We start from the raw sequence: 23,275 nt of genomic DNA, 5'->3' as shown, positions 1-23,275 counted from the left end.
AAGTTTCTCCTCATCTCTGTCCTAAATGGCCTACCTCTTATCCTTAGACTATGTCCCCTGGTTCTGGACTTCCCCAACATCGGGAACATTCTTCCTGCATCGAACCTGTCCAGTCCCGTCAGAATTTTATGTTTCTATGAGATCCCCCCCCCCCTCATCCTTCTAAACTCCAGTGAATACAGGCCCGGTCGATCCAGTCTCTCCACATATGTCAGTCCTGCCATCCCAAGAATCAGTCTGGTGAAGCTTTGCTGCACTCCCTCAATAGCAAGAATGTCCTTCCTCAGATTAGGAGACCAAAACTGAACACAATATTCCAGGTGGGGCCTCACTAAGGCCCTGTGCAACTGCAGTAAGACCTCCCTGCTCCTATACTCAAATCCCCTAATTATGAAGGCCAACATACCATTTGCCTTCACCGCCTGCTGTCAACTTTCAATGACTGATGTACTATGACACCCAGGTCTCGTTACACCTCCCCTTTTCCTAATCTGCCACCATTCAGATAATATTTTGCCTTCCTGTTCTTGCCACCAATGAAAATAAGCTCACATTTATCCACATTATACTGCATCTGCCATGCATTTGCCCACTCACCTAACCTGTCCACGTCACCCTGCAGCCTTTTAGCGTCCTCCTCACAGCTCACACCGCTGCCCAGCTTAGTGTCATCTGCAAACTTGGAGATATTACACTCAATTCCCTCATCCAAATCATTAATGTATATTGTAAATATCTGGGGTCCCAGCACTGAGCCCTGCGGCACCCCACTAGTCACTGCCTGCCATTCTGAAAAGGATCCGTTTATCCCGACTCTCTGCTTCTTGTCTGCCAACCAGTTCTCTATCCACGTCAGTACATTACCCCCAATACCATGTGCTTTAATTTTGTACACCAATCTCTTGTGTGGCACCTTGTCAAAAGCCTTTGAAAGTCCAAATACACCACATCCACTGGTTCTCCCTTGTCCACTCTACCAGTTACATTTTCAAAAAATTCTAGCAGATTTGTCAAGCATGATTTCCCTTTCATAAATCCATGCTGACTTGGACCGATCCCGTCACTGCTTTCCAAATGTGCTGCTATTTCATCTTTAATAATTGATTCCAACATTTTCCCCACAAATGATGTCAGGCTAACCGGTCTATAATTACCCGTTTTCTCTCTTCCCTCCTTTCTTAAAAAGTGGTGTTACATTAGCTACCTTCCAGTCCATAGGAACTGATCCAGAGTCGATAGACTTTTGGAAAATGTTCATCAATGCATCTACTATTTCTAGGGCTACTTCCTTAAATACTCTGGGATGCAGATTATCAGGCCCAGTGGATTTATCGGCCTTCAATCCCATCAATTTCCCGAACACAATTTCCCGCCTCATAAGGATTTCCTTCAGTTCCTCCTTCCCACTAGACCCTCGGTCCCTTAGTATTTCCGGAAGGTTATTCGTGTCTTCCTTCGTGAAGACAGAACCAAAGTATTTGTTTAACTGGTCCGCCATTTCTTTGTTCCCCATTATAAATTGACCTAAATTTGACTGCAAGGGACCTACATTTGTTTTCACTAATCTTTTTCTCTTCACATATCTATAGAAGATTTTGCAATCAGTTTTTATGTTACCAGCAAGCTTCCTCTCGTACTCTATTTTCCCCCTCCTAATTAAACACTTTGTCCTCTGCTGTATTACAAAATTCTCCCAGTCCTCAGGTTTGCTGCTTTTTCTGCCAGTTTATATGCCTCTTCCTTGGATTTAACACTATCCTTAATTTCCCTTGTTAGCCACGATTAGCCACCTTCCCCGTTTTATTTTTACTCCAGACGGGGATGTACAATTGTGAAGTTCATCCATGTAATCTTTAAATGTTTGCCATTGCCTATCCACCGTCAACCCTTTAAGTATCACTCGCCAGTCTATTCTAGCTAATTCACGTCTCATACCATCGAAGTTACCTTTCCTTAAGTTCAGGACCCTAGTCTCTGAATTAACTGTGTCACTCTCCATCTTAATAAAGAATTCGACCATATTATGGTCACTCTGCCCCAAGGGGCCTCGCACAACAAGGTTGTTAATTGGTCCTTTCTCATTACGCATCACCCAGTCCAGGATGGCTAGCCCTCTAGTTGGTTCCTCGACATATTGGTCTAGGAAACCATCCTTAATACACTCCAGGAAATCCTCCTCCACCGTATTGCTACCAGTTTGGTTAGCCCAATCAATATGTAGATTAAAGTCGCCCATGATAACTGCTGTACCTTTATTGCACGCATCCCTAATTTCTTGTTTGATGCTGTCCCCAACCTCACTACTACTATTTGGTAATCTGTACACAACTCCCACTAGCGTTTTCTGCCCTTTGCTATTCCTTAATTCCACCCATACCGATTCCACGGTAATGTCCTTCCTTGCTATTGCATTCATTTCCTCTTTAACCAGCAACGCCATCCCACCTCTGTTTCCTTTCTGTATGTCCTTCCTAAATGTTGAATACCCCTGGATGCTGAGTTCCCAGCCTTGCTTCGAGTGCTGGGCATGCGTAGAACGGGGGTTATTGTTAAGGCGCAAAGATTTAGCTCTGTCCTTAAAAACGGAGGTATTTATGTGCTACGCCAAAAGTTATAATTATTTTGGCGAAACTTGGGCCTTATTTTTTTGGCGTTATGTTGATGTAAAAAAGGAGCTATTTTACAATGTGGAAAGTCTGGCTCTATGATTCTATGAAAGATTGGATAGCTGGGGTTGTTTTCTTTGGAACAGAGGAGGCTGAGGGGAGATTTAATTGAGGTGGATAAAATTATGAGGGGCCTAAATAGACTGAATAGAAAGGACCTGTCTCCCGTTGCAGAGAGGTCAATACCCAGAGGGTACAGAGTAATTAGTAGAAGGATTAGAGGGGAGATGATGGAAAATTTCTTCACCCAGAGGGTGGTGAGGGTCTGGAGCTCACTGCCTGAAAGGGTGGTAGAGGCAGAAACCCTCACCACATTTAAAAGGGACTTGGATGTGCACCTGAAGTGCCGTAACCTACAGGGCTACGAACCTAGTGCTGGAAGGTGGGATTAGGCTGGGTAGCTCTTTTTTGACTGGCACGGACATAATGGGCCGAATGGCCTCCTCCTGTGTGATAATTTTCTATGATTCGCTGATATTTAGTTCCATTGACTGCGGTGGAACTGAATATCAGGCTCTGCCTAAAATGGCCGCTGATCCGTTACCACCCGCGCCCCCGCCCGAGACCCTTGTCTTTATTGAGCGCTTTTCCCATCCCGTAGATATTTCTCGAGCAAATGGATCACTTTCGAGTTGTTGTCCGTCACTGGCAGTCGGAGGGCGGGGAACACTTTGAGCCTGTGGCCTTGGTCTGGGTGTGTCCTGCGCTATGTCTCTCTCTCTCTGCTTGCTGCTGATAAGAAACGGGTCGTCAGAAAATTGAGAGAACCTCATCAAGACTGCATGAACATTTCGTGATGGGCAAATGCATGGCAGATGCAGTATAATGTGGATAAATGTGAGGTTATCCACTTTGGGGGCAAAAACACGAAGGCAGAATATTATCTGAATGGCGGCAGACTAGGAAAAGGGGAGGTGCAACGAGACCTGGGTGTCATGGTTCATCAGTCACTGAAGGCGGTACAGCAGGCGGTGAAGAAGGCAAATGGTATGTTGGCCTTCATAGCGAGGGGATTTGAATATAGAAGCAGGGAGGTCTCACTGCAGTTGTACAGGGCCTTAGTGAGGCCTCACCTGGAATATTGTGTTCAGTTTTGGTCTCCTCGTCTGAGGAAGGACGTTCTTGCTATTGAGGGAGTGCAGCGAAGGTTCACCAGACTGATCCCCGGGATGGCTGGGCTGTCATATGAGGAGAGACTGGATCAGCTAGACTTATACTCTCTGGAATTTAGTAGAATGAGAGGGGATCTCATAGAAACATATAAAATTATGACTGGACTGGACAGGTTAGATGCAAGAAGAATGTTCCCGATGTTGGGGAAGTCCAGAACCAGGGGACATAGTCTAAGGATAAGGGGTAAGCCATATAGGACCGAAATGAGGAGAAGCTTTTTCACCCAGAGTGTGGTGAATCTGTGGAATTCTCTGCCACAGAAAGTTGCGGAGTCCAGTTCGTTGGATATATTCAAGAGGGAGTTAAATGTGGCCCTTACGGCTAACAGGATCAGGGGGTATGGAGAGAAAGCGGGAGTGGGGTACTGAAGTTGCATGATGAGCCATGAACTCATTGAATGGCGGTGCAGGCTCGAAGGGCCGAATGGCCCACTCCTGCACCTATTTTCTATGTTTCTATGAAAGGGTGCAGGTAACTTAATGTGTCCATCGTTTGAGTAGCTGAGCCTTGCCGATCGGGCAGATCCCTGGTCTGTAAGGGTCCTAAACTTGGCTTTAGTGCCGCTGAGTTAAAGAGGAGAAAAGCAGCTGTGGTTCCAACGAGAATTGTATGGTACAGAAGGAGACCATTCGGCCCATCGTGCCTGTGCCGGCACTTTTAAAGAACTATCCAATTAGTCCCACTGCCCTCTTTCCCCATAGCCCTGCAGATTTGACCTTTCGTGCACAGGTATGATGGGCCGAATGGCGGCCTCCTGTGCTGTATTATTCTGTGATTCTACGAAGTATATATCTAACTCCTGATTGCTATCCAGTAACTGATGCTGGGGGTGTGCGCGTGTGACTGCGCGCATGTCCGTGATCGCGCGTGTGAGTCTGTCCGTGTGTGCGGCGCATGAGTACGTTGAAGAAAAAGAAAGACTTACATTTATAGAGCACCTTTCATGACGTCTCAAAGCAATTTACAACCAATTAAGTACTTTTTGGAAGTGTAGTCACTGTTGTAATGTGTGAAACGCGGCAGTCAATTTGCGCACAAGCAAGCTCCCACTAACAGCAACGTAATAATGACCAGATAATCTGTGTCTTTTGTTATGTTGATTTGAGGGATAAATATTGGGCCAGGACACTGGGGATAACTCCCCTGCTCTTCTTCGAAATAGTGCCATGGGTCCACCTGAGAGCAGACGGGGCCTCGGTTTGACGTCTCATCTGAAAGACGTCACCTCCGGAAGTGCAGCACTCCCTCAGAACTGCACTGAAGTGTCAGCCTAGATCTCTACGCTCACGTCCCTGGAGTGGGATTTGAACCCACAGCCATCTGACTCCGAGACGGGGGTGCTGCCCACTGAGCCACAGCTGAATGAAGATAAGATTACATTTGGTAACCCCCACCCCTCGTGGTGGATTCTGGCGATGTCAGTGTTGGTTGTCCAGGCTCGCATGGGTGAATTGCTGGAATCTGCCTGTTGAGCTGTGCCCCTGGGAGTAGTTGATGTGGTGGGGAGGGGAGGGGAGGGGAAACTGGTCGATTGACGGAGGTGGTTGAAGTGGGGGAACTGGTGAGAAATAAAGCACTGCAGAAAATCCTTCCTTCTCCTTCTCGTATTTTATGTTTCCTCCCACGCCCAACTTGTGGTGCACCCCATTTCCTGTGTGCAGTTGGGTTTAAAACGGTTGCTTGAATACTTAAAAAAAAAAATTGAATTCATTTTTCAGGATGTGGGCGTCGCCGACAAGGCCGGCATTTATTGCCCATCCCTAATTGCACTTGAGAAGGTGGTACTGAGCCGCCTTGAACCGCTGCAGTCCGTGTGGTGAAGGTGCTCCCACAGTGCTGTTAGGGAGGGAGTTCCAGGATTTTGACCCAGCGACGATGAAGGAACGGCGATATATCCCAAGTCAGGATGGTGTTTGACCAGGAGGTGACGGTGTTCCCTTGCGCCTGCTGTCCTTGTCCTTCTAGGTGGTAGAGGTCACGGGTTTGGAAGGTGCTGTTGATGCCTTGGCGAGTTGCTGCAGTGCTGATGGTGGGGGTGGGGGGTTAAAGTTTGTGTGGTACTCCATCTCGGAGCATCTCATTATGTTTGGCGAGATTTCCTCTTCTCCCTTTGTATGCAGATTACGAGAGGTGCCACAAACACTAAACCCTCGGGGAGATTAATTTGATGGTTTCTGATCAAATTATTCAGAAAACCCCAAATTCCCAATAAGAGTTTTTATTCTGTGTTCCCCCAACACAGGAGTACGGTGCAGAGGGAAAATGTATTTTAGAACATAGGAACATAAGAAATAGGAGCAGGAGTAGGCTACTTGGCCCCTCGAGCCTGCTCTGCCATTCAATAAGATCATGGCTGATCTGATCATGGCCTCAACTCCACTTCCTAATTCTTATGTTCTTATGTCGGTGCCATCTTTTGGACGAGATGTTCTACTATCTCACATTGAGGTGGATGATTCCATGGCACTGTTTTGGAGAAGAGCAGGGGGAGTCCTGGCCAGTATTTGTCCCTCGATTAACGGCACTAGGGCAGATTGTCTGGTCATTGTCGCATTGATGTTTGTGGGAGCTTGCTGTGCACAAATTGGCTGCCGTGTTTCCTACATTACAACAAAGAACACACTTCATTGGCTGTAAGATGACCTGAGCTGATAAAAGATGCAGGGTGTTGTTGATGCCAGTTCAATAGATATATTCAAGAGGGAGTTGGACATGACCCTGACAGCTAAAGGGATCAAGGGGTATGGAGAGAAAGCAGGAAAGGGGTACTGAGGGAATGATCAGCCATGATCTTATCGAATGGTGGTGCAGGCTCGAAGGGCCGAATGGCCTACTCCTGCACCTATTTTCTATGTTTCTATGTTTCCCTGCCCGTTCCCCATAACCCTTTACTCTCTTATCGTTCAAAGATCTGTCTATCTCTGCCTTAAATATATTCAATGACCCAGCCTCCACAGCTCTCTGGGGCAGAGAATTCCAAAGATTCACAACCCTCTGAGAGAAGAAATTCCTTCTCGCCTCCGTTTTAAATAGGCGACCCCTTATTCTGAAACTATGCCCCCTAGTTCTAGATTCTCCCACGAGGGGAAACATCCTCTCTGCATCTACCTTGTCAAGCCCCCTCAGAATCTTATGTTTCAATAAAATCACTTCTGAGTCCTAAACTCCAATGAATATAGGCTCAACCTTTCTTCATAAGACAACCCCCTCATATCCGGAATCAACCTTGTGAACCTTCTCTGAACTGCCTCCAGTATAGGTTGTACCTCCCTTATCCGGAACCCGCAAGACCTGGCCTGTTCTTGATAAGGGATTTTTCCGGACGAGGGGTGGTCACGTTAAATTGGATGGTATAGGTATAGGTACTGAGCAAGGGGATATCGGGGCTGGCTGGCTTGGGGCTGAGAGTGCGGCAGAGAGATCATGGTGGCAGTGGGGAGCAGTGGTGGATCGCGGGATCAGGCCAGCGATTGCAGGAGTCGGCAGTGAGGAAGGACTTAATTTGTTCAGGTCGGAGTTCTGCGCATGCGTCACCCAGTGGCGAGGGGTGGTTCCGGATAAGGGAGTTTCAACCTGTATATCCTTCTATAAATACGGAGACCAAAACTGTACGCAGTACTCCAGGTGTGGCCTCACCAATACCCTGTACAGTTGTAGCAGGACTTCTCTACTTTTATACTCTATCCCCCTTGCAATAAAGGCCAACATTCCATTTGCCTTCCTAATTACTTGCTGTACCTGCGTCTTAACTTTTTGTGTTTCATGCACAAAGACTCCCAGATCCCTCTGGACCACAGCATTTTGTAATCTCTCCCCATTTAGATAAAAATTTCCTTTTTTTATTTTTCCTACCAAAGTGGATAACCTCACATTTTCCCACATTATACTCCATCTGCCGAACTTTTGCCCACTCACTTAGCCTGTCTATATCCCTTTGCAGATTCTTTACGGCCTCCTCACAATTTGCTTTCCCATCCATCAGCAAACTTGGCTACATTACACTCGGTCCCTTCATCCAAGTCATTAATGTAGATTGTAAATAGTTGAGGTTTTCAAGGAGCAGTACTGTTGCCATAAACATTCTTGGAATCTCTTATATTTTGAGTAAATATTTAATTGGAGCCTCCAAATGTGTACGATTTAATGATAGATGGGTTGTTTGGACAGTACTTGAGAAACTAAAAGGATTTGATTTTAATTTTTAACACAATTTAAAATGTACAGAGTCGGTTGATTATGCCTTGATTCTGAAATGGCTGTCTCAAATATTTATGAATTTACAACATTAAAAATGTAACAATTGGAATCCAATGATGATGTGTTGAACCTCTTTTGCCTCTGATTCAGTTTTGAATGGTGGAGCAGGTTCAAGGGGCCGTATAGCCTACTCCTGCTCCTATTTCTTTTGTTCTTATGTTCTTCCCACTCTCTCCACGCACGTACGCTCACACACACCTTCCCTCAGAGTTTCTCTGGACCACTCCTAACCTTGCGTCTGATTTTTCATTCCTGCCCTGCTCCCGTTCCTCCAATTTTCTCGGTTCCTCTCCCATTCCCTCTGATTTTTCTCTGCATATTTTCCGTCTCATTTTCTCTTCTGCGCTCCACACCTCTCCATTTCCTCCGTGGTTTTTTTTTCTATGTTCCTATCCCAGTGTCTCTGACTTTCTCTGGCTCTCTCTTCCCTCTGGTTTGTTTTCCCCTTCCTCTCTTCCTTTCTCATTCCCATTCCCTCCCGAGTTTCTCTGCAGCTGTCTGAAGGCAGTGACTCTTGGTGCTGGTCGTCTGCCAGGTACTTGTTCCAAGTAGACTTCCTTCAGGCAAGGCCCTGGACACTTGAGAGTCAGTAGTTTGTTCAGTGAGGCTCCACACTGGTGCATGAGACACAAAAGGTTAGTATGCAGGTACAGCAAGTAATCAGGAAGGCCAGTGGAATGTTGGCCTTTATTGCAAAGGGGATAGAGTATAAAAGCAGGGAAGTCTTGCTACAGTTATACAGGGTATCGATGAGGCCACACCTGGAATACTGCGTGCAGTTTTGGTTTCCATATTTAAGAAAGGATATACTTGCTTTGGAGGCAGTTTAGAGAACATAAGAACATAAGAAATAGGAGCAGGAGTAGGCCATTTGGCCCCTCGAGCCTGTTCTGCCATTGAATAAGATCATGGCTGATCGGATCATGGACTCAGCTCCACATCCCAGAATTCCACAGATTTACAACCTTCTGAGGGAATAAATTTCTCTTCATCTCAGTTTTAAATTAACGGCCCCTTATTCAATGTCCCCTAGTTTTAGTTTCCCCTATGAGTGGAAACATCCACCTTGTCGACCCCCCTGTTCTGGGGACATCCACAAATGAATAGGTTTATTGTATTGAATTTCACAACTTGACATGGTGGGAGATTTGCAGCTACTAAAATGAACAGAATTTACTAAAAACTGAATACATTGGTGTTTTGATATCCAGAAATGTTCAGATTCCAGAAAAAAAAACATTGATAACAAGAACAGACCTATCTACCCCAAATGATAAAACCATAGATTCTTGGTAATATATGTGGGGCGAGATGGCTTGAGATTTTTTTTTAAATGGACTTATTCACGGGAGTGAAACAGATTAAGGGGGGAATGTAATAGAAGTATAAAATAATTATAGGAATTTGACAAAATAAATAGTGAAACATTATTTGTGAAGGTTCACTAGGTTGATTTCTGGAGATGAGGGGGGTTGACTTATGAGGAAAGGTTGAGTAGGTTGGGCCTCTACTCATTGGAATTCAGAAAGAATGAGAGGTAATCATGTCAAACGTATAAGATTATGAGGGGGCTTGACCAGGTGAATGCAGAGAGGATGTTTCCATTGGTAGGGAAGACTAGAACTGGAGGGCATAGTCTTAGAAAACTGAGATGAGGAGAAATTTCTTCTCTCTGAGGGTTGTAAATCTGTGGAATTCGCTGCCTTAGAGAGCTGTGGAAGCTGGGACATTGACTAAATGTAAGCCAGAGATAGACAGTTTCTTAACCGATAAGGGGTTATGGGGAGCGGGCAGGGAAGTGGAGCTGAGTCCATGATCGGATCAGCCATGACCTTAATTGGCGGAGCAGGCTCGAGGGGCCATATGGCCTACTCCTGCTCCTATTTCTTATGTTCTTAGATCCTGTCCTTGACGAGGTCTATGCAGGGATCACTAGGGTAATGAATAGGAGCTGGGGAAATGGTTCCTGTTTCCCCCTCCTTTATTCTGGGGCATTAAAACCAATTGTAGCACCCTGGTAGAGACCAAGGATTGAATCTTATGTTTCCTGGTCTGTAGGAAATATAGAAACATAGAAAATAGGTGCAGGAGTAGGCCATTCAGCCCTTCGAGCCTGCACCACCATTCAGTATGATCATGGCTGATCATGCACTTCAGTACCCCATTCCTGCTTTCTCTCCATACCTCTTGATATCTTTAGCCGTAAAGGCCACATCTAACTCCCTTTTGAATACATCTAACGAACTGGCCTCAACAACTTTCTGTGGTAGAGAATTCCACAGGTTCACAATTCTCTAAGTGAAAAAGGTTCTCCCCATCTCGCTTCTAAATGGCTTACCCCTTATCCTTAGACTGTGACCCCTGGTTCTGGACTTCCCCCAACATCGGGAACATTCTTCCTGTGCCTGGAAAAGCGGAGGGCAGAGAAACCCAAGGCAAAGAACAAAAAGGGCCACTGTACAGCAAAATTCTAAAAGGACAAAGGGTGTTAAAAAAACAAGCCTGAAGGCTTTGTGTCTTAATGCAAGGAGTATCCGCAATAAGGTGGATAAATTAACTGTGCAAATAGATGTTAACAAATATGATGTGGCTCCAGGATGATCAGGGCTGGGAACTCAACATTCAGGGGTATTCAACATTCAGGAAGGATAGAATAAAAGGAAAAGGAGGTGGGGTAGCATTGCTGGTTAAAGAGGAGATTAATGCAATAGTTAGGAAAGACATTAGCTTGGATGATGTGGAATCTATATGGGTAGAGCTGCAGAACACCAAAGGGCAAAAAACGTTAGTAGGAGTTGTGTACAGACCTCCAAACAGTAGTAGGGATGTTGGGGAGGGCATCAAACAGGAAATTAGGGGTGCATGCAATAAAGGTGTAGCAGTTATAATGGGTGACTTTAATATGCACATAGATTGGGCTAGCCAAACTGGAAGCAATACGGTGGAGGAGGATTTCCTGGAGTGCATAAGGGATGATTTTCTAGACCAATATGTCGAGGAACCAACTTGGGGGGAGGCCATCTTAGACTGGGTGTTGTGTAATAAGAGAGGATTAATTAGCAATCTCATTGTGCGAGGCCCCTTGGGGAAAAGTGACCATAATATGGTGAAATTCTGCATTAGGATGGAGAATGAAACAGTAAATTCAGAGACCATGGTCCAGAACTTAAAGAAGGGTAACTTTGAAGGTATGAGGCATGAATTGGCTAGGATAGATTGACGAATGATACTTAGGGGGTTGACTGTGGATGGGCAATGGCAGACATTTAGAGACCGCATGGATGAATTACAACAATTGTACATTCCTGTCTGGCGTAAAAATAAAAAAGGGAAGGTGGCTCAACCATGGCTATCTAGGGAAATCAGGGATAGTATTAAAGCCAAGGAAGTGGCATACAAATTGGCCAGAAATAGCAGTGAACCTGGGGACTGGGAGAAATTTAGAACTCAGCAGAGGAGGACAAAGGGTTTGATTAGGGCAGGGAAAATGGAGTACGAGAAGAAGCTTGCAGGGAACATTAAGGCGGATTGCAAAAGTTTCTATAGGTATGTAAAGAGAAAAAGGTTAGTAAAGACAAACGTAGGTCCCCTGCAGTCAGAATCAGGGGAAGTCATAACGGGGAACAAAGAAATGGCAGACCAATTGAACAAGTACTTTGGTTCGGTATTCACTAAGGAGGATACAAACAACCTTCCGGATATAAAAGGGGTCAGAGGGTCTAGTAAGGAGGGGGAACTGACGGAAATCTTTATTAGTCGGGAAATTGTGTTGGGGAAATTGTGTTGGGGAAATTGATGGGATTGAAGGCCGATAAATCCCCAGGGCCTGATGGACTGCATCCCAGAGTACTTAAGGAGGTGGCCTTGGAAATAGCGGATGCATTGACAGTCATTTTCCAACATTCCATTGACTCTGGATCAGTTCCTATGGAGTGGAGGGTAGCCAATGTAACCCCACTTTTTAAAAAAAGGAGGGAGAGAGAAAACAGGGAATTATAGACCGGTCAGCCTGACCTCAGTAGTGGGTAAAATGATGGAATCCATTATTAAGGATGTCATAGCAGTGCATCTGGAAAATGGTGACATGATAGGTCCAAGTCAGCATGGATTTGTGAAAGGGAAATCATGCTTGACAAATCTTCTGGAATTTTTTGAGGATGTTTCCAGTAAAGTGGACAAGGGAGAACCAGTTGATGTGGTATATTTGGACTTTCAGAAGGCTTTCGACAAGGTCCCACACAAGAGATTAATGTGCAAAGTTAAAGCACATGGGATTGGGGGTAGTGTGCTGACGTGGATTGAGAACTGGTTGTCAGACAGGAAGCAAAGAGTAGGAGTAAACGGGTACTTTTCAGAATGGCAGGCAGTGACTAGTGGGGTGCCGCAAGGTTCTGTGCTGGGGCCCCAGCTGTTTACATTGTACATTAATGATTTAGACGAGGGGATTAAATGCAGTATCTCCAAATTTGCGGATGACACTAAGTTGGGTGGCAGTGTGAGCTGCGAGGAGGATGCTATTAGGCTGCAGAGTGACTTGGATAGGTTAGGTGAGTGGGCAAATGCATGGCAGATGAAGTATAATGTGGATAAATGTGAGGTTATCCACTTTGGTGGTAAAAACAGAGAGACAGACTATTATCTGAATGGTGACAGATTAGGAAAAGGGAAGGTGCAACGAGACCTGGGTGTCATGGTACATCAGTCATTGAAGGTTAGCATGCAGGTACAGCAGGCGGTTAAGAAAGCAAATGGCATGTTGGCCTTCATAGCGAGGGGATTTGAGTACAGGGGCAGGGAGGTGTTGCTACAGTTGTACAGGGCCTTGGTGAGGCCACACCTGGAGTATTGTGTACAGTTTTGGTCTCCTAACTTGAGGAAGGACATTCTTGCTATTGAGGAAGTGCAGCGAAGATTCACCAGACTGATTCCCGGGATGGCGGGACTGACCTATCAAGAAAGACTGGATCAACTGGGCTTGTATTCACTGGAGTTCAGAAGAATGAGAGGGGACCTCATGGAAACGTTTAAAATTCTGACGGGTTTAGACAGGTTAGATGCAGGAAGAATGTTCCCAATGTTGGGCAAGTCCAGAACCAGGGGTCACAGTCTGAGGATAAGGGGTAAGCCATTTAGGACCGAGATAAGGAGAAACTTCTTCACCCAGAGAGTGGTGAACATGTGGAATTCTCTACCACAGAAAGTAGTTGAGGCCAATTCACTAAATATATTCAAAAAGGAGTTAGATGAAGTCCTTACTACTCGGGGGATCAAGGGTTATGGCGAGAAAGCAGAAAGGGGGTACTGAAGTTTCATGTTCAGCCATGAACTCATTGAATGGCGGTGCAGGCTAGAAGGGCTGAATGGCCTGTTTCTAACCTGTCCAATCCCGTCAGAATTGTATATGCATCTTTGAGATCCCCTCTCATTCATCTAAATTCCAGTGAATATAAGCCTAGTCGATCCAGTCAGTTCTTCATATCCCGGGAATCAGTCTGGTGAACCTTCGCTGCACTTCCTCAATAGCAAGAATGTCCTTCCTCAGATTAGGAGACCAAAACTGAACACAATATTCAAGGTGTGGTCTCACCAAGATCCTGACAACTGCAGCCAAACCTCCCTGCTCCTATACTCAAATCCTCTCTCTATGAAGGCCAACATGCCATTTGCTTTCTTAACTGCCTGCTGTACCTGCTTGCCTATGTTCAGCGACTGATGTACCATGACACCCAAGTCTCGTAGCACCTCCCCTTTTACTAATCTGTCACCATTCAGATAATCTGCTTTACTGTTTTTTGCCACCAAAGTGGATAACCTCACACTTATCCACATTATACTACATCTGCTATGCATTTGTCCATTCACCTAATCTGTCCAAGTCACCCTGCAGCCTCTAGGCATCCTCCTCACAGCTCACACTGCCACCCAGTTTAGTATCATATTACATTCAATTCCTTTGTCTAAATCATTAATATATATTGTAAATAGCTGGGGTCCCAGCACGAAACCTTGCGGTACCCCACTAGTCACTGCCTGCCATTCTGAAAAGGACCCATTTATTCCCACTCTTTGCTTCCTGTCTGCCAACTTGTTCTCTATCCACATCAGTACATTACCCCCAATACCATGTGCCTCAATTTTGCACACTAATCTCTTGTGTGGGACCTTGTCAAAAGCCTGTTGAAAGTCCAAATACACCATATCCATTGGTTCTCCCTTATCCACTCTACCAGTTACATCCTCAAAAAATTCTAAAAAATTTGTCAAGCATGATTTCCCTTTCATAAATCCAGGGACCGATCCTGTCACTGCTTTCCAAATGCGCTGCTATTACATCTTTAATAATTAATTCCAGCATTTTCCCCACTATTGCTGTCAGGCTAACCGGTCTATAATTCCCTGTTTTCTTGCTCTCTCCTTTTTTAAAAAGTGGGGTTACATTAACTACCCTCCAATCCATAGGAACTGATCTAGAGTCCATTGAATGTTGGAAAATGATCACCAATGCATCTACTATTTCTAGGGCCACTTCCTTAAGTACTCTGGGATGCAGACTATCAGGCCCTGGGGATTTATCGGCCTTCAATCCCATCAATTTCCCTAACACCATTTCCTGACTAATAAGGATTTCCCTCAGTTCCCTCAGTTCCTCCTTATCGCTAGACCCTCGGTCCCCTAGTATTTTCGGGAGGTTATTTGTGTCTGTCTTAGTGAAGACAGAACCAGAGTATTTGTTCAATGATCTGCCATTTCCTTGTTCCCCATTATAAATTGACCTGATTTTGACAGCAAGGGACCCATATTAGTCTTCACTAATCTTTTTCTCTTCACACTTCTATAGAAGCTTTTGCAGTCAGTTTTTATGTTCCCTGCAAGCTTCCTCTCATATTCTATTTTCCCCCTCCTAATTAAACCCTTTGTCCTCCTCTGCTGAACTCTAAATTTCTCCCAGTCCTCAGGTTTGCTGCTTTTTCTGGCCAATTTATATGCCTCTTCCTTGGATTTAACACTAAGGAGGTCATATATTACGTGTAAAATAAGAATCTAAATGAGGTAGAAGAGCAAAGGGATGTGAGCGTACAAGTGCACATCATTAAAAGGCCATAACAAAAGCAAACCAAGCACTCGGGTTTATTTCTAGAGGGATAGAATTAAAAAGTAGAGAAGTTATGCTAAACTTGTATCGAATTGTGGTTAGACCACACTTGGTCTGCGTGCAGTTCTGGTTGCCATATTATAATATAGAGGCACTGGAGAGGGTGAAAAAAGATTTACAATAATGAAACCAGAAATGTGAAGTTATACCTCATCAGGAAAAGGTGAACAGGCTGGGTCTCTTTGCTCTTAAAAAGCGAAGGCTAAGGGGTGACCTAATAGAGGTCTTTATAATTATGCATTGATTTGCTAGAGTGGTTACAGAGAGAGTGTTTCCACTTCTGGGGAAGAGCAAAACTAGAGGCCATCAATATAAGATAGTCACCAAGAAATCTAATGGGGAATTCAGAAGGAACTTATTTTACCCAGAGAGTGGTGAGAATGTGGAACTCGTTAGCACAGGAAGTGGTTGAAGTGAGTCGTATAGATTCATTTAAGGGGAGGCTAGACAAGCATATGAGGGAGAAGGGAATAGAGGGTTATGCTGATAGATGAGGAAGGGAGGAGGCTTGAGTGGCGCAGAAACACCAACAGGGACCAGTTGGGCCAAATGGACTGTTTCTGTGCCATATATCCTATGTATGGCGCAACTTCTAAAATCATAAAGCACAGAAGGAGGCCATTGAGCCCATCCATTTAGTTCCACTCCCCCTGATCTTTCCCCATAGAGACCTGCAAATTTTCTCCAGTTCAAGTATTTATCTAATTCCCTTTTGAAAGTTCCATTGAATCTGCTTCCACCGCCCTTTCAGGCAGCGTGTTCCCGATCACAACAACTCGCTGTGTTTAAACAAAAACAATTCTCATCTCACTCCCTGGTTCTTTTGTCGATGATCTTAAATCTGTGCCCTCTGGTTACCAAGTTTGAGTTTTGGATGAGTTCAAGTTTATGGAGAGTGGAAGATGGGAGGCCATGCGCACATTAGAATAGTCAAGACTAGAGATGACAAAAATACAGATGTGGGTTTAATGAGCCTCTTTTGTAGTGTATGAATAAAGAGTCTGACCAGATACTGTGAGATCAAAGTAAAGTGTGACCGTAGTCTTTTATTGCAGGTCTCCAGAGTGCCTCAGCAGTCTGTGAGGCCTCCTTAAGTACAGGTGCTCCCAAGGGATTGTGGGATCCCTTGGGACACCAGGGGATGAGCCCTCTGGTGGTTAAACAAGGTATTTACAGATTGACATATAACATTGACCAAGCTTACCTGCCCTAATGTATCCTTCTGTGGCTCCTGTGAAGCACCTTGGGACATTTCACTACGCTAAAGGCGCTATATAAATATAATTGTTGTTGCTGCTCTAGTTCCCGAGCCATCGCACACACTGTTCACCCTGCAGACTCCGCCACCCTCCCTCTCCCCATTCAGCCCAAGTAGCTGCATACCACCTTGCTCGTCTCGGTGTCCCCCAGACCCTCCTGCTTGGCCCAAATGTCTCCCGACCCTCTGCTCATCCCAATGCCCCTCCAGCCCAGACCCGACCCTCTTGCTCACGCAAGAGGCGCCCCTCCAGAATTAGAGGCCGAGGTACATTATTGGGGCAAAGTAGAGGGGAGCTTTACTCTGCAACTCTCTGATGGTTCCGAGATCATTTGTACCATCAGTTTCTAACTGCGACTCTTTTTTGGAAAAAATCATTCTCGGGATATGGGAGTCGCTGGCGAGGCCAGCATTTATTGCCCACTCCTAGAGATCCTGAGAAGGTTGTGGTTGAACCACTTGATACAACGGAATGGCTCGTTAGGCTATTTCATAGGGCAGTTACGAGTCAACCGCATCGGTGTGGGATTGGAGTCACATATAGGGCGGACCGGGTAAGGACGAGTTGGATCGGTTCCCTAAAGGACATCTGTGAACGCTGTTGGGTTTTTACATCAATTAGACAGCTTCACGGTCAAAGTTACTGCGACCAGCTTTCCTTTTATTAAAAAAAAAACACAACTCAAACTGCTAAGGTGAGACTGTGTGGAGGCTGGGTCATTGAATATATTTAAAGTGGAGATAGATAGATTTTTGAGCGATAAGGGAGTCTAGGGTTATCCGGAGCGGGCAGGGAAATGGAGCTGATCCCAAGCTCAGATCAGCCATGATCCAAATGGCCCTACTCCTGCACCTATTTCTTACGATCTTATGTTCTTGATCTATGTCCCGACCCCTCTCATCTTTTTTTAGCCTCACAACCCCACAAGATGTCTGCACTCCTCAAATTCTGGCCTCTTGAACATCCTTCATTACAACTGCTCAACCATCAGCACCATTGGTGGCCGTGCTTTCAGCTGCCGAGGCACCAAGCTCTGGAACTCACTCCCTAAACCTCTCCGCCTCTCTACCTCTCTTTCCTCCTTTAAGACGCTCTTTAAAACCTACCTCTTTAAACAAGCTTTGCGTCACCGTTAGAAATTGATGGTTCCGAGATCAGTTGTGCCATCAGAGAGTTGCAGAGTAAAGCTCCCCTCTATTTTGCCCCAGCAATGTACCTCGGCCTCCAATCCTGCCTCTTGCGCGAGCAGGAGGGTCTGGGCGGGAGGGGCATCAGGATGAGCAGAGGGTCGGGAGACAAGGTAAATGGCATGTTGTCCTTCATAGCGAGAGGATTTGAGTATTGGAGCAGGGAGGTCTTATTGCAGTTGTACAGGGCCTTGGTGAGGCCACATCTGGAATATTGTGTTCAGTTTTGGTCTCCTAATTTGAGGAAGGACATTCTTACTATTGAGGGAGTGCAGCGAAGGTTCACCAGACTGATTCCCGGGATATGACGAACTGACTGGATCAACTAAGCTTATATTCACTGGAATTTAGAAGAATGAGAGGGGATCTCATAGAAACATAATTCTGACGGGATTGGGCAGGTTAGATGCCGGAAGAATGTTCCCGATGTTGGGGAAGTCCAGAACTAGGGGTCACAGTCTAAGGATGAGGGGTAAGCCATTTAGGACCGAGATGAGGAGAAACGTCTTCACTCAGAGAGTGGTGAACCTGTGGAATTCTCTACCACAGAAAGTTGTTGAGGCCAGTTTGTTAGATATATTTAAAAGGGAGTTAGATGTGGCCCTTATGGCTGAAAGGATCAAGGGGTATGGAGAGAAAGCAGGAATGGGGTACTGAAGTTACATGATTAGCCATGATATTGAATGGTGGTGCAGGCTTGAAGGGCCGAATGCCCTACTCCTGCACCTATTTTCTATGTTTCTATGTTTCACCTGCCTTAATTGTTTTCTTTTCTGGCTCGGTGTCAAATGTATCAGTTTTGTCTTGTAACACTGTTGCGAAGCACCTTAGGATGTTTTGCTACGTTAAAGGTGCCAAATAAATAAAAGTTATTACTATTGTGTTCTGAACTTGCTTTCTCTGGATTACTAGTCCAGTAACATAGGCAATACACTACTGCATCTCGGCAGCGCCTGAAGAGCCCACTCATTAAGCTTGCTACACGTAAAGACAATTCCCAGAGAAGCACAAAAACACACTGGTGCTTTTGAGCGTGACGCTCCTGCTTAGCACTATCTGTGACTGACCGAGCAGGCAACCTATTTCTACATATTGCCGCCCTGACCCCAGGCACTGGTGGTGCACAAGGAGAGCTGAGGAGTGACTCCTGTTTTTTTTTTCCACTCTCCATGCGGAAACTCCTGGTCTCGCCCAGCGCCTCTCTACCCCTCTCTCCTCCTTTTAAGATGCTCCTTAAAACCTACCTCTTTGCCCAAGCTTTTCGTAACCAATATCTTTGTGCGGCTCGGCATCTAATTTTGTCTGAAAGCGCTCCTGTGAAGCGCCTTGGGATGTTTTACTACGCTAAAGGCACTATATCAATACAAGTTGTTGTTTTTTGGGTTGGGAGCATTCGGGATTAGCTGGGCGTGGAATGCAGGTCGCTGGGGTGTGATGGTAACCAGGATGTTATGTGTGCAATAAAGGTTCAAACTGAGTACTGTTTAACTAAGCAAGGTACAATCTTGCTTCTGCTTTATTACGGCCCAAAGTGTCTGACTCACTAAATGGCTGGCCTTTTATACCAGAGCAGCACAGTGTGCGTGCTGCTCAGTGGCCTCCAACAATGACACCATCTGGTGGCTACAAACAGCATGTATATATATGACACAGGAGGTACTTGAACCTATCATTGAAACATAGAAAATAGGGGCAGCAGTAGGCCATTGGTCCCTTTTGAGCCTGCAAGGCCATTGGTCCCTTCGATCCTGCAACGCCATTCAATATGATCATGGCTGATCCTCTATCTCAACACCATAGTCCCGTTTTTTTCCCCATCCGCCTTAATGCCTTTTGTGTCATTTGATTAGTTACTGCTAAAGGATTAGGGAGGGAATTCCAGAGCTTGGGGCCTAAGCAGCTGAAGACACAGCCGCCAATGGTGGAGCGGTTAAAATCAGGGCTGCACAGAGATCTCGGAGGGTTGTGCATAGCGGGAGCCAATTAAAAGATGGCACATGTGACCAATCAGAGCTTAAACTTGGTGATTACCACAGACTGATTGTTGCACAAGTCAGATGAAGCAAAGGGGAGTTTTTTTTAATGTGTGTATCATTAGAAAACAAATTGTTTGTCAATTTTAAGTTGATTTAATGGCATTGTATCTCCTTATAATCGCCACTTACTCAGTTTAACCTGATATTGCTCCTGTAACTAGAAACATAGAATATAGCTGCAGGAGTAGGCCATTCAGCCCTTTGAGCCTGCACCACCATTCGATAAGATCATCACTGATCATTCCTTCAGTACCCCTTTCCTGCTTTCTCTCCATACCCCTTGATCCCTTTAGCCGTAAGAGCCATATCTAACTCCCTTTTGAATATATCAAACGGACTGGCCTCAACAACTTTCTGTGGTAGGGAATTCCACATGCTCACAACTCTGGGTGAAGAAGTTTTTCCTCATCTCGATCCTAAATGGCTTACCCCTTATCCTTAGACTGTGACCTCTGGTTCTGGACTTCCCGAACATCGGGAACATTCTTCCTGCATCTAACCTGTCCAATCCTGTCAGACTAGACCAAGTATTGCATTTTTACCCAGAAGAGGCCATTCAGGGGCAATTAAATGTGTTTCTGGAGAGAGGAGAGAGTGAAAGATATGGTTCAGATCAATCAAGAAGGACCAGCCTTGTATTTCACCATAGAATCATAGAAATTTACAGCACAGAAGGAGGCCATTTTGGCCCATCATGTCTGTGCCGGCCAAAAAAGAGCTCTCCAGCCTAATCCCACTTTCCAGCTCTTGGTCCGTAGCCCTGTAGGTTGCATCACTTCAAGTGCACATCCAAGTACTTTTTAAATGTGGTGAGGGTTTCTACCTCTACTACCCTTTTCAGGCAGTGAGTTCCAGATCCTCACCACCCTCTGGGTGAAAAAAGTTCTCCACAAATCCCCTCTAATCCTTCTATCAATTGCTCTATTGATAATTATGGCGTATCAGCTGTGGTTCAGTTAGTAACATCCTCGCTTGAGTCAGAAGGTTGTGGGTTCAACTCCCACTCCAGAGACTTGAGCACATAAATCTCGGCTGACACTCCCAGTGCAGTCCTGAGGGAGTGCTGCACTGTCGGACGTGCTGTCTTTCAAATGAGACGCTAAACCAAGGCCCCCGTCTGCCCTCTAAGGTGGATGTAAAAGATCCCATGGCACTGTTTCGAAGAAGAGCAGGGGTAGATCTCCCCGATGTCCTGGCCAATATTTATCCCTCAATCAATATCACTAAAACAGATTATCTGGCATTGCTGTTTGTGGGAGCTTGATGTGCGCAAATTGGCTGCTGCATTTCTTACAGTGCAACAGTGACTACGCTTCAAAAAAGTACTTAATTGGCTGCGAAGGGCTTTTGGGAGGTCCGGTGGTTGTGAAAGGCGCTAAATAAATGCAAGTCCATTTTTTTTTTGTTGTTGAAATGCATATATTGAGTTTGTTGACTTAATTTGGCATTTGCTTATAAACCTGGATTAATGATACCTCAGGAGTGAGTGATCTCTTTGATCACAATTGAATGACGAGGATAAACATTTGAACAGTTGGTGCCACATTTGATGCACCATTGTCTAACTGATGCAGTGTAACCTTACCTCCATGCTCAGGCGACCTTTAAATTGATTCTTGCTTCTCGTGTGGTGTTTGTGTGATATTTGAGCCCTTGGTTCAGGTGACAGTGCTGTGCAGCTCACTGTTGGATAGGTACTTTTTAAAAATTATTCATTCACGGGATGTGGTCATCGCTGGCAATTTATTGCCCATCCCTAATTGCCCTTTGATACAACAGAGAGCAGATTGCTGTGGGTCTGGAGTCACATATAGGCCAGACTGGGTAAAGGCGGCAGGTTTCCTTCCCTAAAGGACATTAGTGAACCAGATGGGTTTTTACGACAATCCGGTAGTTTCATGATCACCATTACTGATACTAGCTTTTTATTCCAGATTTATTTAAGTGAATTTAACTTCCCCAGCTGCCATGGTGGGATGTCTCTGGATCAGTAGTCCAGGCCTCTGGATTACTAGTCTAGTAAAATAAGCACTATTTACACACACTGGGTTACAGTGCTGCACTTCTGGCTGGCCTCCCACATTCTCCCCTATGTAAACTGGAGGTGATCCAAAACTCGGCTGTCCGTATCCTAACTCACACCAAGTCGCTCACCCATCATCCCCTGTCCTTACTGACCTACATTGGCTTCCGGTTAAGCAATGCCCAGATTTCAAAGTTCTCATCCTTATTTTCAAATCCCTCCATGGCCTCGCCCCCTCCCTATCTCTGTAATCTCCTCCAGCCCCACAACCCCCCCGAGATGTCTGTGCTCCTCTAATTCTGCTGCCTTGAGCATCCCTGATCGTAATCACTCAATCTTTGGTGGCCGTGCCTTCTGTTGCCTGGGCCCCAAGCTCTGGAACTCCCTGCCTAAACCTCTCCACCTCTCTACCTCTCTTTCCTCCTTCAAGACCCTCCTTAAAACCTATCTCTTTGACCAAGCTTTTGGTCACCTGCGCTAATTTCTACTTATGTGGCTCAGTGTCAAATTTTTTAAAATCTCGTAATACTCCTGTGAAGCGCATTGGGATGTTTCACTGCATTAAATATGCTATATAAATACAAGTTGTTGTTGGGCAAAGGGTGCAGATATGTGCGTGTGTGTAAAACAGGCCTATTTAGCAAAGTGGTCCCACAGCATGGCTCACACAAAGGTCTGTGTGATGCTCTTAATTCATTAGCTCTGATAGTCATCATCAGCAGCATTACTTCACTCCTAACGGAAGCTCATCAAACTGAAACGTTAACTCTGTTTTCTCTCTCTCTCTCTCTCTCAGCCGTGGCTCAGTGGGTAGCGCTCTCGTCTGAGTCAGAAGGTTGTGGGTTCCAGTCCCACTCCAGGGGCTTGAGCACATAAATCTAGGGAGCGCTGCACTGTCGGAGGTGCCGTCTTTTGTTAAACCCATCTGCCCTCTCGGGTGGATGTAAAAGATCCCAGGGCACTATTTTGAAGACGAGCAAGGGGAGTTATCCCCAGTGTACTGGCCAATCAATCAGTGTATCCCTCAATCAACATCAGATTATGTAGTCATTTATCACATTGCTGTTTGTGGGAGCTTGCTGTGCACAAAGCTGCCGCCTTTCCTACATCACAACAGTGACTACACTGCAAACGTTGGCTGTGACATATCCGGTGGTCGTGAAAGGCGCTATATAAATGCAAGTCTTTCTTTCATTCTCTCTCTCCACAGATGTAAAGGGTGTATGGGGAGCGGGTGGGGAAATGGAGCTGAGTCCGTGATCAGATCGGCCACAATCGGATTGAACGGCGCACCAGGCTCGAGGGGCCGTGTGGCCTTTTTTTGCTGCTATTTCTCATGTGGCCTGACCTGCTGAGTTTTCTGTGTGTGTGTTTTTTTTTAATTACTTCCCTCCAGTAGCTCAAAAAGAAATTGCAAGAGAAGGAATTTTTTTTTCAGGTGGTGGTGGATGGGGTGGTTTACAAAAGAAAAATATCTCAGCCAGCCACTGTGTGCATCCGTTGCGGGCACTAAGACCCAGA

The 23,275-nt window shown here is 45.5% G+C and overlaps 1 protein-coding gene across 2 annotated transcripts in view; it reads left to right on the top strand.

Annotated features, from left to right (window-relative positions):
* Positions 1-23,275, top strand: part of adissp (adipose secreted signaling protein) — a 277,083-nt gene that overhangs the window by 122,556 nt on the left and 131,252 nt on the right. The gene's annotated exons all lie outside the window — the stretch shown is intronic.

This window comes from Pristiophorus japonicus, chromosome 2 (genome assembly GCF_044704955.1).
Source record: "Pristiophorus japonicus isolate sPriJap1 chromosome 2, sPriJap1.hap1, whole genome shotgun sequence".
Lineage (NCBI taxonomy): Eukaryota > Metazoa > Chordata > Chondrichthyes > Pristiophoridae > Pristiophorus > Pristiophorus japonicus.
Note: the sequence above shows the minus strand (reverse complement) of the source record. Positions and strands in the feature narration are given on the sequence as shown.